Source organism: Leptonychotes weddellii, chromosome 5 (genome assembly GCF_054177405.1).
Source record: "Leptonychotes weddellii isolate Sample4059 chromosome 5, ASM5417740v2, whole genome shotgun sequence".
NCBI classification, from domain to species: Eukaryota; Metazoa; Chordata; class Mammalia; order Carnivora; family Phocidae; genus Leptonychotes; species Leptonychotes weddellii.
The window spans coordinates 660,343-676,282 of NC_138373.1; the positions used below are offsets into that span (position 1 = coordinate 660,343).

At 50.4% G+C, this 15,940-nt stretch overlaps 1 long non-coding RNA gene across 5 annotated transcripts in view; it reads right to left on the bottom strand.

The window, feature by feature from the left end:
* Nucleotides 1-13,393, bottom strand: part of LOC145721472 (uncharacterized) — a 57,400-nt gene extending 44,007 nt beyond the window's left edge. Inside the window, exons 1-3 of one of the 5 annotated variants that reach the window (XR_014145165.1) lie at nt 11,885-13,393; nt 11,621-11,779; nt 4,578-4,707 (exon numbers count right to left, since the gene is read on the bottom strand). This is a non-coding gene — a long non-coding RNA (uncharacterized LOC145721472). The other 4 variants (XR_014145164.1, XR_014145162.1, XR_014145163.1 and 1 more) reach the window with 4 other exon arrangements.
* Nucleotides 13,394-15,940: the final 2,547 nt, after the last annotated feature.

Consider the following 15,940-nt stretch of genomic DNA (forward strand, 5'->3'; position numbering starts at 1 on the left):
CCGCCCAGCTACCCTAAGGGGCCAGGCCAGACAACACTGAAGGTCCCGGTCCCAGTCTTCCTCGTGTGCTCCAAAAGGCAGTCAGACGCAGAAAACCCAACTGTGAGCCTTTTCTCTATCCCAGCTAGCCAGGTAACCGAGCAAGTACCAGGACACAAGCCCACAAGGACACAAGTCTCTCTGGTCGACTCATGTGTGAAGCCAGGACAAGAGCCAAACCTGGGCCTGTGGCATCCCAGAGCTATCCCATGATAACTCCAGGGCTCTGCAAACACAGGGGTTCTCACCCATGAGATGAAGGGAGGAGGCCCCTGCTCACCACCAGCCACCCCTCCTGTCTCCAGACAGCCAAAGCTGTGTGCACTGCAGGACCCCCTCCCACATGCTCCCCAAGGCATGCAGTGGCCTGACCGACCCTGAGGGGGCAGACGCATGATGCCATCTCCCTGGCGTGTGGCCCAGTGTCTGGGACAGAAACCAAATCATGGAGTATCTCCTCAGCAGGGGTGGGAAGACCCGCAGGAGAAACACCATGACCTCCTGCCCTTTCCTCTACCAACTGATAATGGGGCCACAGCCCCTCTGAATACACCTGCTGTCTAAGATTTAATCTTCGCAACCCTCTCAGTGGAAGGGGTCCAGCAACTTGGAAGGTCTGACTGTCCAGCCCCTAAGCCCAGGCTCACAGGAGGGTTTCAAGAAGCCATGAAATGGGTGGAGACTCTCTGGTCCAGGGCATCATCCTTGGAAGAGGACAGGCCTGTGGACCCCATCGCTGACCTCCTGGGCGACCATCCAGCAGGAAGGCGGGAGAGGGTAGAGCACAGGTGGTAGGTCCTTAGTAAGGCCTGCGGCCGGCCAGGCAGAACCAGTTACCAAGGCGCTGAGGAAGGCATCAGGAGGGCTCTGCCCCGTCCCAGGACATCACAAACACCCTCTCCAAGATTCAGACCCATAAGGGCCTTGGCAGGTTAATGGGCTAGTGAGCCTTGCAAATGAAGGAGTGAAGAGGAACACGAGGTTCGGAGTGTCCAGAGCTGCAGAGACGGCTTTCTATGTTCCAGAGTGCATGAAAGTCAAACAAAGATGAGCCCACTGGGTGTGCCGAGCGCCCCCCCCCCCCACCAGTGGGAAGTCTGGCTCCGAGGAGGCTGCCCCCAGGGGCCACAGACGGCGAGCACTGGGGAAACTTCAGCCCTCCTGGCACAGGCCCAGGGCGCTTGTGCTGTGGGAAGTGGCCACACAGGGTCCCACAGGCCTATCCAGACGGACGGTCCCGGGAGGACAACACAGTGGTCCAAGTGGGGACAGGCTTCTCTGTTCTTCATGTGGATTCCGGAGGTTGATCCTGGAGCCAGGGCGGTGGGGGGACAGCACAGTACTTTTCCATGAGCTCCCAGGCTAATAGGATGTGCTCTCCAGGCCCGGTCCACCCGCCCTCCTTAAGATTAGGTGCAGCATTCAATGTTCTCTCTCTAAAAACTGCCTGACATCGCTTTTCCATAATTTCCTATGAGAACCACAGAGTGAAGAAATACTTTTATTAGCAAAGCCCAAGGTGTGTCCTCCCAGAAAATTCTCCACTTCCCTGGGAGACTGGCCCCAACAATATAAGAAGGGGTCTTCAGGACACAAGCCCACAAGCACAGCACCTCACTCAGAGACGGACCTAAAAATCCTCCCGGGCCTGGAAACACAAGGGGCAAAGCACCGGCTGCCTGTAGGCAGAGAGGCTGCGACCCCTGCTGGCTGGTCCCGGTTTCGCACTCACTCTCCTCTGCAGGCCACAGGTGGGTTTCAAAGCCCACTTCCTGCTCCTTGGCTGGGCCAGCCTGCCACCAAGCCTCAACACTGGAGGGACAGAAAAGGAAGCAAAAGTGCACGTGCCTCTACCAGGAACCTCCTCCACTATGTCACAAATCAAACAAAAATCTAGTCATCAAAAGAGAAACCAGAAGCTCCTCTTTTGTTTTCCAAATTTATTTTAATCAACATGTACTTTAATAACAAAAAACAATCACATACTGTTAAAAAAATGACCTGAACTTAACCTTGGATCTTAGGCAGAAATTCTAACCCATGCTGATGTCTACCATAAACCCACACTGTTCTGTGGGTCCTGCCTGTGACCGGCAGCCAGCAAGCAGAGATCATCAAGAAAGGAAAGCTGGAAGTTTTATGACAAAACTTAAAATCACCAGGGTGATAGTATGGGGTCTATTTTATTTTTTAAAGATTTATTTATTTATTTGTGAGACACAGAGAGCAAGCATGTATATGCATGGGGTGGGGGTGGGGGCAAAGGGGAGGGAGAGGGACAATCTCAAGCAGACTCTCTACTGAGCACAGAGCGTGACAGGCGGTTTGATCCCAGGACCCTGAGATCATGACCTGAGCCAAAACCAAGAATCAGATGCTCAAATGACTGAGCCGCCCAGGTGCCCCGGTAATGGGGTTTATTTTAAAGAAACTGGAGGAGTCTAGAAGAAGCAGGAAAGTATCCTAGAAACAGCCCAAGAAAATCAGGTGTAATTGCGGCTCTGTAAGAACCAGGGGTGGACTGAACCACCGAATGGGAGCTCAGGGAGCTCCGTACGCCAGCTTCCCTCTGGGATCTGGAAAGCAGGAAGAACAGAACAGTCAGGGCTCAAGTGGTGCAGCACAGAGAATAGCAAGAGTTGGCCCGGGGTGGGGAGGGTCACAAGTTTGCTAGGAGCCTCTGCATTCAGAGCAAGATGCAGGTGCCCGTGACGCCAGCCAGCTTTCCCGACCCCAACGCCGGGAAAACCACGGGACTCCCACACACAGGAGCAGAGCAGCGCTCTGATCGGACGAGCTGCCAGACCTGGTAGGTTCTCTGCCAAGAGCACGCAGGACCAGTCAGAGTCCCGAGAGCCAGCCAGGCTCCCTGCCCACCCCCACACCCCCTGGTCCCCCAGGGCAGCAGCTGAGCATCTCCTCTCACTCCTGGACTCCCGTGGCCACAGGGAGATGAATGAGCTTACACCATCTCTCAAAAGCACAGGGATGCCCACGCGGATGCAGCACCCAAGTGATCTGCACCAACAGTCAACAAACTGGGCGCACACAGCCTGAAGGACGCGGAGACTCGCGCCGGGCATCCTCGTGGCACGGTGGGCTCAGGAGCGCACTCCCGGGGCCCCATGCCACTGGCACTCATCCTGAAACTGCTCTGAGAAAAGGCTCGAACGGCCCGCAGCCAGGGAGTTGACTGGTTGTCAGGTGGGTCCTCCCCTCTCCCTCCCGCTGCACCGTGGTCCTCTCCCCATTTTGTGAGGGAAAAAGTCACTTGTCGGGGCGCCTGGGTTGAGCGTCTGACTCTTGAGCTCGGGTCCTGATCTCAGGGTGAAGCCTGCTTGGATTCTCTCTTTCCCTCTCCCTCTGCCCACTCCCCTGCTCACGTGCGCGCGTGCACTCTCTCTCTCTCTCTCAAATAAATAAAATAAAATAAATCTTTAAAAAAAAAAGCCTCCTGTCACCCTAAACCTTACCAGGGACACTGCTGAGGGCATAAACGCCTCGGGAGCACTAAACAGAGCTTGAAATATTGGTGTTGCAAAAGTCAACCTCAACTAGCCTGCAACACATCCTTGACCAGGTCAGGTGGTTTCCAACCTTTCTTCAAAAGAACTGAAGAAGGACCTAGTCAAGCTGTCATCTAATGGCAGATCTTTAAAAATAAAATGATAACATGTGCCCCAAATCACATTAACTGTCTCCGAGTTTGAGGAATTAAGAACGCTGTTATGACCAAACTTCCATCCCCATTCACTGACGTGAATGAGGCTGTTCAGGGCTTACAGGCAAGCGTGGGAAATAGGAACAAAACCCACACTCAACCTTGTCCCACTCGAGCAACAGTGATGCTCACCCACAGATGCGTGAACAGGCAAAGCCTGCCATATCACCGCATGATGTATACCTGACCAAATTTTACTTTATGTGCAATAATTTGTCAGAATTTATCATCTCTTACGCCATTTTAATCAACTGCATGCTAGCAACTGTAAAGACAACTCAATAAAGAAGAAAAATGTTGGGCGCCTGGGTGGCTCAGTCGGTTAAGCCGCTGCCTTCGGCTCAGGCCATGATCCTGGAGTCCCTGGATCGAGTCCCGCATCGGGCTCCCTGCTCGGCAGGGAGCCTGCTTTGCCCTCTGACCCTATCCCCTCTCATGTGTTCTCTCTCATTCTCTCTCTCTCTCTCAAATAAATAAATAAAATCTTTAAAAAAAAAGAAGAAAAATGTTAACGCTCAGGACGTGGTGGTCACAGAAGACAAATTTAAATGCACAGACGTATTTTCGTGGCAGACTTACATCATGCCAGACAGGAACATTTTTATGCTACGATCTGAATTCTTATGTACAGATTCCCAGGCCACGCTCCACGCATCCCCCGGGGCAGGGCACCTCTCCTAGCGTACGACACACGGGCCCGTCCCTCCCGTCCCCGAGAGCAGCGCTCGCGCGGCCAGCTCCAGCGTGCGCCACCCTGCCACTGCCACCGAGCTGCGCTCGTCCGAGCCGGGGCCGACACGGCCCCGCATGTGCCTACCTCGGGGTGCGCTCGCTTGGTGCCCGACACGGCTCGAGGAGCCAGCTGGATCTCTTTTGTGGATGCCTTCTTCAATTGTTTGTTCTTTTTCTCTGTCACTTCGGTAACTTTTCTCTTCTGTTCTGCCATCCTGCAACAGAGAAGGTAAATTGCTAAATACATGGGGAATAAAAGGTCTCAGGCCATGCAACATTTTTAAACAAAGGGGGAAGAGCACTCTCCCATTATTAAAGAAGTACAAAGGTATTTCAGAAAATATGGTATAGACAAGTTAAAAGAAAGTCAAATCCCCCAGTTCTACTTTCCCATCAGCTGGGGAAGCCGCAGCATCACAGGCCGCAGGTGACCATCATGCACCCTGTCCCTAGGGCATTCAGTCACCAATGGGTGGAGGGGACCACGATGCGTCTGGGATGGCCTCCTCGGATTGTGGAAGAGGCACCAACTGGGACCACATAAAAGGAATGACACACAATCTGAGAAGTGTTTGCTATGTCTACTTTCTCAAGCACGGTAGTATCTAGAACTCCACGTAAAAGAACAGAGAAAAGCCCGTGAATTCTAAAACACACTTCCTTTGTGGGATTGTGCCACAGGGGAACCAAGAAATGGGTGAAGTACCAGAACCTGGAAGCATGTCAAAGAGGTCGTAGTGGAGAGCCCTCCACTGAGGCCACTGGCTGCTGCTGGGACCTCTGGGAGGGTTCCTCTGAAGGAGGAAGTCTGAGGGAGGATGTCTAGGGGGAGGGGATGTCTGAGGGAGGGGGACATCTGAGGGAGACATCTGTGGAGATGATATCTAAGGGAGGACTTCTGAGGGAGGACATCTCAGGGAGGGTATCTGTGGGAAAGACATCTGAGGGAAGAGGTCAGAGAGGGGACCTCTGAGGAAGGACCTCCAAAGGAGGGCATCTGAGGGAGGAATTCTGAGGGAGGGAAATCTGAAGGAGAGACATCAGAGGGGGGATATCTGAAGGAGGGACGTCTGAGGGAGGAAGTCTGGAGGGGCAGACCTCTGAGGAAGGACCTCTGAGGGAGGGACATCTGAAAGAGGATTATCTGAGGGGGGACATCTGAAGAAGGATGTCTGAGGGAGGGACATCTGAGGGAGACATCTGTAGGGAGGACATCTCAGGGAGGCTGTCTGTGGGAAAAACATCTGAGGGAAGAGGGGGACCTCTGAGGAAGGACCTCCAAGGGAAGGCATCTGAGGGAGGAATTCTTAGAGAGGGACATCCGAGGGATGATGTCTGAGGGAGGGACATCTGAGGGGGGGACAGCTGAAGGAGGGACCTCTGAGGGAGGAATTCTGAGGGAGGGAGGTCTGAAGGAGGATGCCTGAGGGGGAACATCTGAAGGCGGACATCTAAGGGAGCCATCTGTGGGGAGGGCATCTAAGGGAAGACTTCTGAGGGGGGACATCTGAAGGAGGACACCTAATGGGTGGGGAAGTCTGGGGGGGGGACATTTGCAGGAGAATATATGAGGGGAGACCTCCGAGTGGCGAACAGGCTGATTCTTAGAGGGAGACATGGGAACTGAACCAGCTCCTGCTGCTGCAGCGAAGGCCACTGCTGGGTGGCGCTGACCGCAACAGCGAGAGCAAGAAGAAGTGCCACCACCCACTCCCCATCCCACCTCACCCCCACCCACCCCACCTGCTCCAGTCTCCCCATTGCCCTCTTTGGGTGGAGCCCAAAAGGAGCTGAAAACAGAAAAGCACTTTGCAGAGGTCCACAAGCTATGATGTGAGGACCACAATGTGGAGTGCAAAATGTGCTTTTGGAGCTCAGATGATAATTTAATAACCAGCACCTGCACATACACATACTGCTTTTCATACGTGTGGTTTTTAGCAGAAACAATCCAATCACACATTAACAAAGGATTAAATAAATAAATCAGAATAAACCAACAAAATGGAAATCAACTCAATAATTAAAATAAATGAGATAGTGTTACAGATACAGAATGGAAAATATAGAACTCTATGTGTAATATTACACAATTTCATTTTAAAGAAAATAATACTGGAACATCTGGGTGGCTCAGTCCGTTAAGCGTCTGCCTTCGGCTCAGGTCATGATCCCCGGGGCCTGGGATCGAGTCCCGCATCGGGCTCCCTGCCCAGCAGGGAGTCTGCTTCTCCCTCTCCCTCTCCCTCTGCCTGCCACTCCTCCTGCTTGTGCTCTCTCTCTGACAAATAAATAAATAAAATCTTTAAAAAAAATTTAAAAATATTGAAAAAAACAGTAATAGAGAAAATACATAAAATAAACACACAAACACATATATACACATACTTATGTATACATATATATAAAATGTCTGAAGGATATAAACAAAACCTTTACCTTTATTTATATCTGGGGGTGGGGTTACAAGGGACTTTCTATTTATTCACAGCTAGTTTCATTTTGTTTTCAAGGTTTTATACTTGGAAAAAAAAAATGAAGATTATTTTTTAATACCAGTCCTTTAAAACTCTACTTACAAAGGCCTACTAATATCAGCTTTTATTCTAACAAATTATAAAAATGTATTTCATTTTATTTATCCTAAACTCACTCCCAATGGTTTCATCCTCCATATTCCAGATTTTACATATATATATATATATACACGCACACACACACACACATATATGGATAATATGTGTATCTATTGCATACTTATGTCCATATTTTTTTCAATTTAATTTTAGACATGCTGTTCAAGGCTGTGTATATAGGTAAAGGGACAGAAACCCAATGTCCTCTCCTCTTGACACGAGAATTCATTTTGGACTCTATCAAAAGATAATAAAAATATAACTCACTCAGCAAGTATTTTTTGAGAGCCAATTCTGTGCCAGGCACTGTGCTAGATGCTGAACACAGGGCAAACAGCATGGCAATAACAGCCTTGATTTCATGAAGCTTCCCTTCTAGTGGGAAAGACAGAACTATTTAAGTAAATGAGAGAACACTTTTACATGAGGATAAATGCTGTCAAGAAAATACGACAGAAGCAGGTGAGCACAGGTGACAGGCAGGCAGGGAGACACGCACAGTGGCAGGAGGCCTCTGTGGCCAGTGAAGGACAGAGCAGGCAGCATAGGCAGAGCTAGGTAAGCAAAAGCTGGGTGTGTCCTGATGTACCAAGATGTAAATTTCCCCCAAAGCAAAACTGTTTCCACAGGGACAAAAGGGGAAAATTACACCAAGGCATCAGCTGGTGGAATTAAGCATGCACACACCGTCACCCAGCAATCCCACCTCAGGCACGCTCCACTCCTGTGTGTCGTCACTTGCCGGTCACTCTGTCACCACCTGCAGAATGCTGACCATGTGCTAGGAGCTGCTCTAGGCTGGACCAGGCAGTCTAAAAGACCTATCCACACACAGCTGACATGCTTATGGGGGGACACAAATACAGGATACATCAGAAGATGATAAGTGCTACCCGAAGCCAAACAGAAGTGGGAAAGCATTATGGGAAGGGCAACTATAATGGGTGATCACAATGTAAAGGGCCTAGAAGCAATGCTGACATGAAAAGCCCAGATTTGGGTTCTAAATACCATTCTCTATTAAAAAAGGGGGGGGGGGGTTGGGGGGGAGGTGCAGAGCTCCTTAAGATTCCTGGTCTGGACCAAGTAAAGTATAAGGTGAACCTGGGATATCAAGCTGTGCTGAACACCCAGGAAACAGTCAAATGATCATAGGGCCACATCCAAGAGGACACAGCGCCAGCATGGAGGGCTCCCTCTGCCCCATTTGGGGCTGTGATTGATTACAGCACAATGAAAGAGTATTACTGTTGTAGAATCAGAAAAATTCCAAGCTCCACGTTCTTTAATTAAGCCTTATCTAAAAAAAGTATTCAAAGTCAGAGGCTACAAATTTCAATTAGCAGTGTAATAAGAAATCTTGAAATAACAAGAGACTGTTGACACAGGAGCTTTGAAAAGACAAAGGACTCTGTTAGCCAATTACCTTGTTGGAGAAATAAGGAAAGTTTAGCAAATATTTACACACCAGTTACCATAAAAGTTAAGCTAAATCTTTATTCATTCTGTAAGTTATCATTAAAAAGTTTAATCACTAAGTCTATTTGCTAAAAAGAGAGAAAGACTTTTCCATATTACAAAAAGGTTTCTTTTAATAGTTCTAAGAGATGGTGTCTCATGACTTTGAGAAAATCAATGTTTGTTATAGAAAACGACATTTCCTTAAATTTATGGTCAGTGATTTTCAACAAGGGCCATTTAATGGGAAAGAACAGCCTTTTTAACAAAAGGTGCTGGGACACCTGGACTTCCACATGCAAAAGAATGAACTGAGAGCCCTACCTCACACCAAACACAGAAATTAACTCAAAATGGATAAAAAATCTAAATATAAGAGCTAAAACATAGGAGTAAATCTTCAAGACCCTGGATTAGGCAATAGTTTCTTAGATGACACCAAAAACATAAGTAGCAAAAGAAAAAAACAGATAAATTTTGGACTCCTCAAAATTAGAAATTTTTGTGCTGTAAATGATGTAAGCAAGAAAGTACAAAGACAATGTCAAGAATTGGAAAAAGTATTTGCAAGTCATATAACTTACAAGAGACTTGTGTCCACCATGTATGAAGAATTCTTACAACTCAACAACAACAAAAAATCCCATTTAAAAGTGGACAAAGAATTTGAATACAGATTACCCCAAAGATGACACACAAATGGCCAATGAGGACATGAAAAGATGCTTAACATCATTCATCATTAGGGAAATGTGAATCAAATGACACGCCACTTCATAGTCACTAGGTTGGCTAAAATAAAAAAGACAGATCATAAATATTGATGATGTGGAAAACTTGGAACCCTTCTTCACTGCTGGTGGGACATAAAATGGTGCAACCACTTTGTACAACAGCCTGGTGGATCCTCAACAAGTTAAACGTGTTACCATATGACCCAACAACTCCACCAGAGAAAATGAACACATCCACATAAAAATTCAAACGCTAATGTTCATAGCATTAGTCATAACATCCAAAAGGCGAAAACAACCTAAATGTCCACCAACTGATAACGAGATCACAAAATGTGGTATGCCCATGCAAGGGAAACAGTCAAATGATCATATTCATTCGGCCAAAAAGAAAAGGAATGAAGCACTGACTGGATAAATCTTGAAAACATTCTGTTATGTAAGAGAGGCCAGTCACGGGATACTACAGATTGTATAATTTCATTTTTATGAAATTTCCAGAATGAGTAATTACAGAGACAGGAAGGTAGCCTGGTGTTTGCTCAGGCCTGCAGTGGGGGGCAGGGGCAGGGAGTGACTGTGAATAGTACAGGGTTTCTTTTGGGAGAAGGAAAATGTTCCGAAATTAGGTTGCGGTGATGGTCACACAACCCTGTGAATACACTGAAACACACAAAGAAAAAAAACCCCTCTAATCGCTCTCAAATTATTTGTAATAAATTAAACAATATGATGGCCCTGTACCAGCTTGCTTTCTTTCTTTTTTTGTCCTCAGCAGTAACCCTATTTCAGAGAAGCTATGGGGGGGCGTGAGCATGTCTAAGCATCTGGCACGTCCAGAGCCAACAAATGCTCCTCGGCGTCCTCAGGTGCTGCTTGAAAAACACACAAGCAAGCGGAGGGAGGAATCCATCTGCTGAGAAGGGTGTTGAAGAAACGAGCGTCAGTGGAGCCCCTGGAGGTCGGCAGTGGTTCAGCGGCCTGGGGCCACTACCTCGGAAGGCTCAAGACCCGTCCTTTATGTGTTTCTTTTTCCTCACAGGTTTTTCTGCAAAACATCTAGTTGCTCATAAAGCTACGCCAGCATAAGCTTTCCCCGTATTTGGTGGCCGGGAGGAAGGTCATGTGGAGGGGGCAGGGGTGTCAGGAAAACTAATCATAACACCAGTGGCCGTGAAAATTCACATTTACCCAGCGCTTACCATGTGCCAGGCCCTGTTCTAAGTGCCGTACACGTATGAACTCAGTTCCTCCTGTGGCCAGTGAGGGTGGCACACGGGTGAGGAAACCGGGGCACACCTATCAGGGGGCAGACCTCTGAAGTTTGAAAGTGATCCCAGTTTGAAAAGCTGAAAGATGACAGGGCTTGCCTCCCAGGAGCAGCCCAGGGGCAGCTGACCGCTGCTGTTCTTTTCCATGTCCCAGTACCTGGAGGTTTGTAGCTGTATGCATGTATTACTTAGCTAACTGGATAGGTTAAAAATTTCTTTTACATAAACGATTTTTTTTTTAAAGATTTTATTTATTTGAGAGAGAGAGAGAGAGAGAATGAGAGAGAGAGCACAAGGGGAGGAGGGTCAGAGGGAGAAGCAGACTCCCCGATGAACAGGGAGCCCGCTGCGGGACTCGATCCCGGGACTCCAGGATCATGACCTGAGCCGAAGGCAGTCGCTTAACCAACTGAGCCACCCAGGCGCCCCATAAACGATTTTTAAAATTCTATTATTCAGGATTAGCCAGAGAATGATGAAAAGGCCGTTATCATGCCTACTGACAGGAGAATAAATTGGCACAGTCTCTTTAAAAGGTAATTTTATAACATTTATCAAGTGCTTTGGCCTGTAATTCCACTTCTAGAACTTATCCTGATGAAATAATCATGGACTGAGATTCAAATATAAGGATGACAATGGCACTGTACAAGGGATGATAACGCCTCTTCAATTAAAAAGTTGAAAACCCCATAAATTTCCAACAATAGCTGACTGGGAAAATGAATGACTCGTTTGCGCACAGGAAGACGCCTGCCCGAGAGCACACCAAGCGCTCAGTCATGTGAGTAAACGCTCAGAGTACAACGTAAAGGGAAAAGATGGGGCGTAAACCTACGGATGTACAATGTGACCCTCATTTTGTAAGAAAAATGATACACAAATATGTATGAAGCAAAAAACTAGAAGGAAATACATTAAAATACTAACATTTTAGGGAGTTAGAATTACAAGTATGGTTTTCCCCCCTTCTACTTTTCTGTAATTTCTACAACAAAAGCAGAAACACAACACTTTATTTTAAGGTACCAGCTCTAAGTGTTCAGTGGAGCAAATAATTACTTCTACCAGCAGGAAGCTGAGGACCCACATCAGACACACAGAGACCAGCTAACCGTCTGGGCTTGGCGACAGTCACTGGTCAGGACGTGTCGGCACCAACGGGCTGAGGCTGCCGGGTCTCCAGGGCTGAAAAGAAACCCCACAGGAGCTTAAAAAAATAAATCAGCCTATAGGAAAAAAGTCTTCTTAAATCTGAAATTCCCACCCGTAGCCCCCAATGCGCCCTCTCACCCAGAGCATGACCCCTCTGATGCGTCCCATCAGGCTGCAGGGAAGGGCCCCTGGAGGAGGGTGTGTGCCCTCACAATCCACAACCCTCGAGGAAATCCGTCCAAGGAGTCCAGGAGTGGAATCCCAGCTCCTGTGCCAGGACCAGGACTTTGTTCCTGTTCATTTTGATCCAGACTGGTCTGCGTTCTGACTTGCCCACTTAGAATGGCCTCCAGACTTTGCTCTCCAGGGTACCTTACCCTTCCCTCACCCTCCTCCAAATGCCAAACTCAAAGCCCAGTTACTACAAAAGCTCCAAATTTCTTACTCACCGAGCCCACCTACCCTCTTTGCAGCTCACCCTGCTCAGCACCCCGGGGTCCAATAATCCTTCAGCCTCACCAGTGGCCCCACACTTCCCCACCCCAGCCACTCGCCTGGAAGAGCCTCTCCTCTCAAATCTCCAAGGTCTTCTCCCTTCTCTCACAGAACCTTACTTCCTGGTCACAGAGGAAATCAAAGCAACTGGAAGGGAACTTCCACGAGCTCCCACATTTACCCCCCACCCTTCTCTCCTGTTAGGATGCAATCCTGCCATTTTCCAACAGAGGCCAAACTCTCCACTCCGGCGCTGGGTTCTATGCTCCGCCTATGCAGGGACATCCCTGAGCAATTCCCCTCCTGCACTGTTCCAGCTTTCCTTCTACTCAATCAACTAAGATTTCCCACATCGTAAAAACTCTCTTGATCTCACATGCTCCTAGCCCATTTCTGCTTCCTCCTGCCAAGATCCTCAAGAGCCACCTACCCTCACTGCCTGTAACCCCTTCCCTCCTGTTCCCTCTCACACCCCTCCCACCAGGCTTCTGCCACTCTACCACAACTGTTCTCAAGATCACCAAGGACACCATAAGGACAAAGACTCTCTCTGTGACCAAACTGTAGCCAGGCTCCTCTCTCCACTGGTCCTCAACCTTGGCCCACAAAGACTTGAACAAAACACTAATACAGTTTCTAACAGCTCAAGGCCCCAACCCTACGATGACCCCAGCGCCCTTAAAAGTGCCTGCCTGAGAAAAGTCAAGGCTGCCAAAAGAACCCAGCCAACACCCGAAGATGGGGCCCCACTGGATGGCCCTGTGGAAGGGTAGGCGCCTACCTTTGATAAGTGCCAGTTAGCAAACCCAGATGGGTTTCACATGGACCGACACCCCCACCCCAGCTTTTGTAGTTTTTCACTTCCTAAGTCTACTGAGTGCCGCTCCCCCTTCCCATCCCTAGTCCCTCAGTCACCTCTGGACAAATCCAAGGTCAGCTGAGTTCACACAGCTCTTATCCCTACTGCAACAGTTATTCCTGATTAAAATCCAGCCTTATAGGGGCGCCTGGGTGGCTCAGTCGTTGGGCGTCTGCCTTCGGCTCAGGTCACGATCCCAGGGTCCTGGGATCGAGCCCCGCATCGGGCTCCCTGCTCGGCGGGAAGCCTGCTTCTCCCTCTCCCACTCCCCCTGCTTGTGTTCCCTCTCTCCTTGTCTCTCTCTGTCAAATAAATAAAATCTTAAAAAAAAAAAAAAAATCCAGCCTTACCCCTTTAACTACAGTCCCGCTTGCTCCTCACAGACATGAAAGCCCATGGCAGATTCTCAGTACTCACCTTGTTTGACCTAACAGCAGCATCTGACAGCTGATGCTCACTTCTCTCTCCACATTCTTTTTTTCTCTTGGCTTCCAAAACAGACCCCACAACCATCTGCTTTTCCTCCTACCCCTTCACCTCTCTGACCCTCGGCACTAAAGGGCTCCAGTCTTCGAGCCGTTTCCTCTCTGCCTACATGCATTCGCTAAGTGACCGCACTGTAGTTGTGCAGGAGCTCCAAACACCAACTATCCACGGGTGACCTCGAACTTCTCCCTGAACTGCACTAGTACACTCTGTCACCTACACCCTCACACATCATCTCAGACACAAGGCGTCAAAATCGACACTTCTGATCGCCCTCCACAAACCCATCTTCCTGTGCCTTTATCCTCTCAACCAATGGCCACCTGGTGAAATACAAATTTTAGCCCAAGCTAAAGACTGTGGTGTCCCACGACTCCGGTATCCGTTAGCCCCGCTGGCCTTGTCTCTAAAGCACGTCCAGAGGGCAGTGCCTGACTTTCACTCGCTGTACCACTGCCATCCGCCCATCTGCGTTTCTCAAGAGCCCGCGTCCCTGCCCCCTGCCCCTCCAGTCCATTTCCAACACAGCATGCAGAATGACTCGGAGAATGCCCCAGTCTGGCTCTTGGGCATTCCAAGCCTTCCCATTTCGCTCGGGGAGGAGTCCGCGACCTCACCTAGGCCTGCGGGCGCACGTGGCTGCCCGACGTCCCCCCTGTCGCCCGCCCTCCGGCCTGTGCTCTCGCCGCAGCGGCTGCTGCTGCGCCCGGGTCCCTCCACCCCGGGTGTCTACGGACACCAACGCGGCCCGCTCTCCGCGCCGTGCTCCGCCTCATTTTCCTGCCAGCGGCCACCACCACCTTACTCATTCGTTCTGTCCGCTCAGAACGCAAGCGCCCCAGGTCGGCGTCGTTTCCGCCGCGAGTCCGGCGGCCAGCCCGGGCCCGAGGCAGGCGGACGCGCGGGAGCCCACCGAACGCTTTAGTCAAGGGGCGGTTGTGGCGAAGGGAATGCCAGGCTCGGGGGGCACAGCCCGGGTAAGCCGGCGGCTCGGACCCCGCGCGCCCTCTGCGGACTCCGCCGGTCCCTCCGGCCAAACGCCGGGGTCCCGCACCCACGTGGGAGCCGCCCCGCGAACCCCGACCCCGCCGTCCTCGCCTACCTGCGCGTGGCCTCCGACGCGGGCTTCCGGCAGGCGCGCGGCCCTGGTAACACGGTCCCGCCCTCCGGAGCGGCGTCGCCCATTGGCCGAGGCCCGCCTCCGTCTGCCCGCCGCCCAATGGCATGCGGCGGCCGCGAGGGGGCAGGTCCAGGTGCGGACGCGGGCTGGTGGCGTCATCTCTGGGCGCTGCGGGTTTGCCGGGAGCCGCGGGTTGCCTAGCAACGCCTGCTGGGGCTGCGGCGCCGTCCTCCGTTTCTGGCCGCTGGGGCCCGAGGGCCCCAGGCGGACGGCCCCGGGCGGTCTGTTTGGGCGCACCAGATTCGTCTTAAACGTAACTCATTTGTATGAACTGAAGATGCTGTAACTATAGAACTGTGCACAATGTTTGAGCGCCGCACAGGTGGAGCCCCGGGAATGCTGTGTCGGCTTAGGGGTCGCTCGGGCGGCCCCACGTGGCTTTCAGGTGCCCGAGTGGGGTGACTGTCGCTGCCTCGGAGCATCTGGGGGTCTAGGGACGGGAGCGGCGGGAGCAGGTGCAGTTCTGCGGCGCCTCCCCTGCTTCTAGGTGCGAGGGTAGCTCCCCGCGCACGCAGGTGCTGTTCAGGTAACACGCCACCTTCCCCCGGGTGCGGGTGCGGCTCCGGTCACGCCCCGCCCTCCCCCGGGTGCGGGTGAGGATGCGGCTCCGGTTACTCCCCGCTCTACCCCCGGTGCGGCTCCGGTCACTTCCCGCCCTCCCGCGCACGCAGGTGTGAGAACGTCCAACCTTGCTGATTTCAGGAGAAACTGTCCTGCTTTCAAACTGCCCCGACGGCCTCGTGGCCCCACGGAGAAGAGTTTTCCTCCCATAAGCTTAAACAGCATATCATGTAATGTAAAAATATATAAATGAATGTATAATATATTGTTTAGGTTTGCCTTTAAAAAAAAAGCTCTGATCATGTAGGAATGGGCAATTCAGGTCAGCCTCCCATTGAGAACAGCAAAAAAAGCTGGCCAAAATATAATCGTTTAAAAATAATTCTGTTTTAGGGGCGCCTGGCTGGCTCAGTCTGTGGAAGATGCGAGTGTTGATCTTGGGGTCATGAATTTGAACCCCACACTGGGTGTAGAGATTACTTAAAAATAAAAAACTTTAGAAGATAATTCTGTTTTATGCTATCAGAGTGAAATATTCTGACGGGATAAAAGGAAACCCAAAGTACTACACCTGACATTTAGCAACATTTTCCACTCAGGGGTCAGTCGGTTC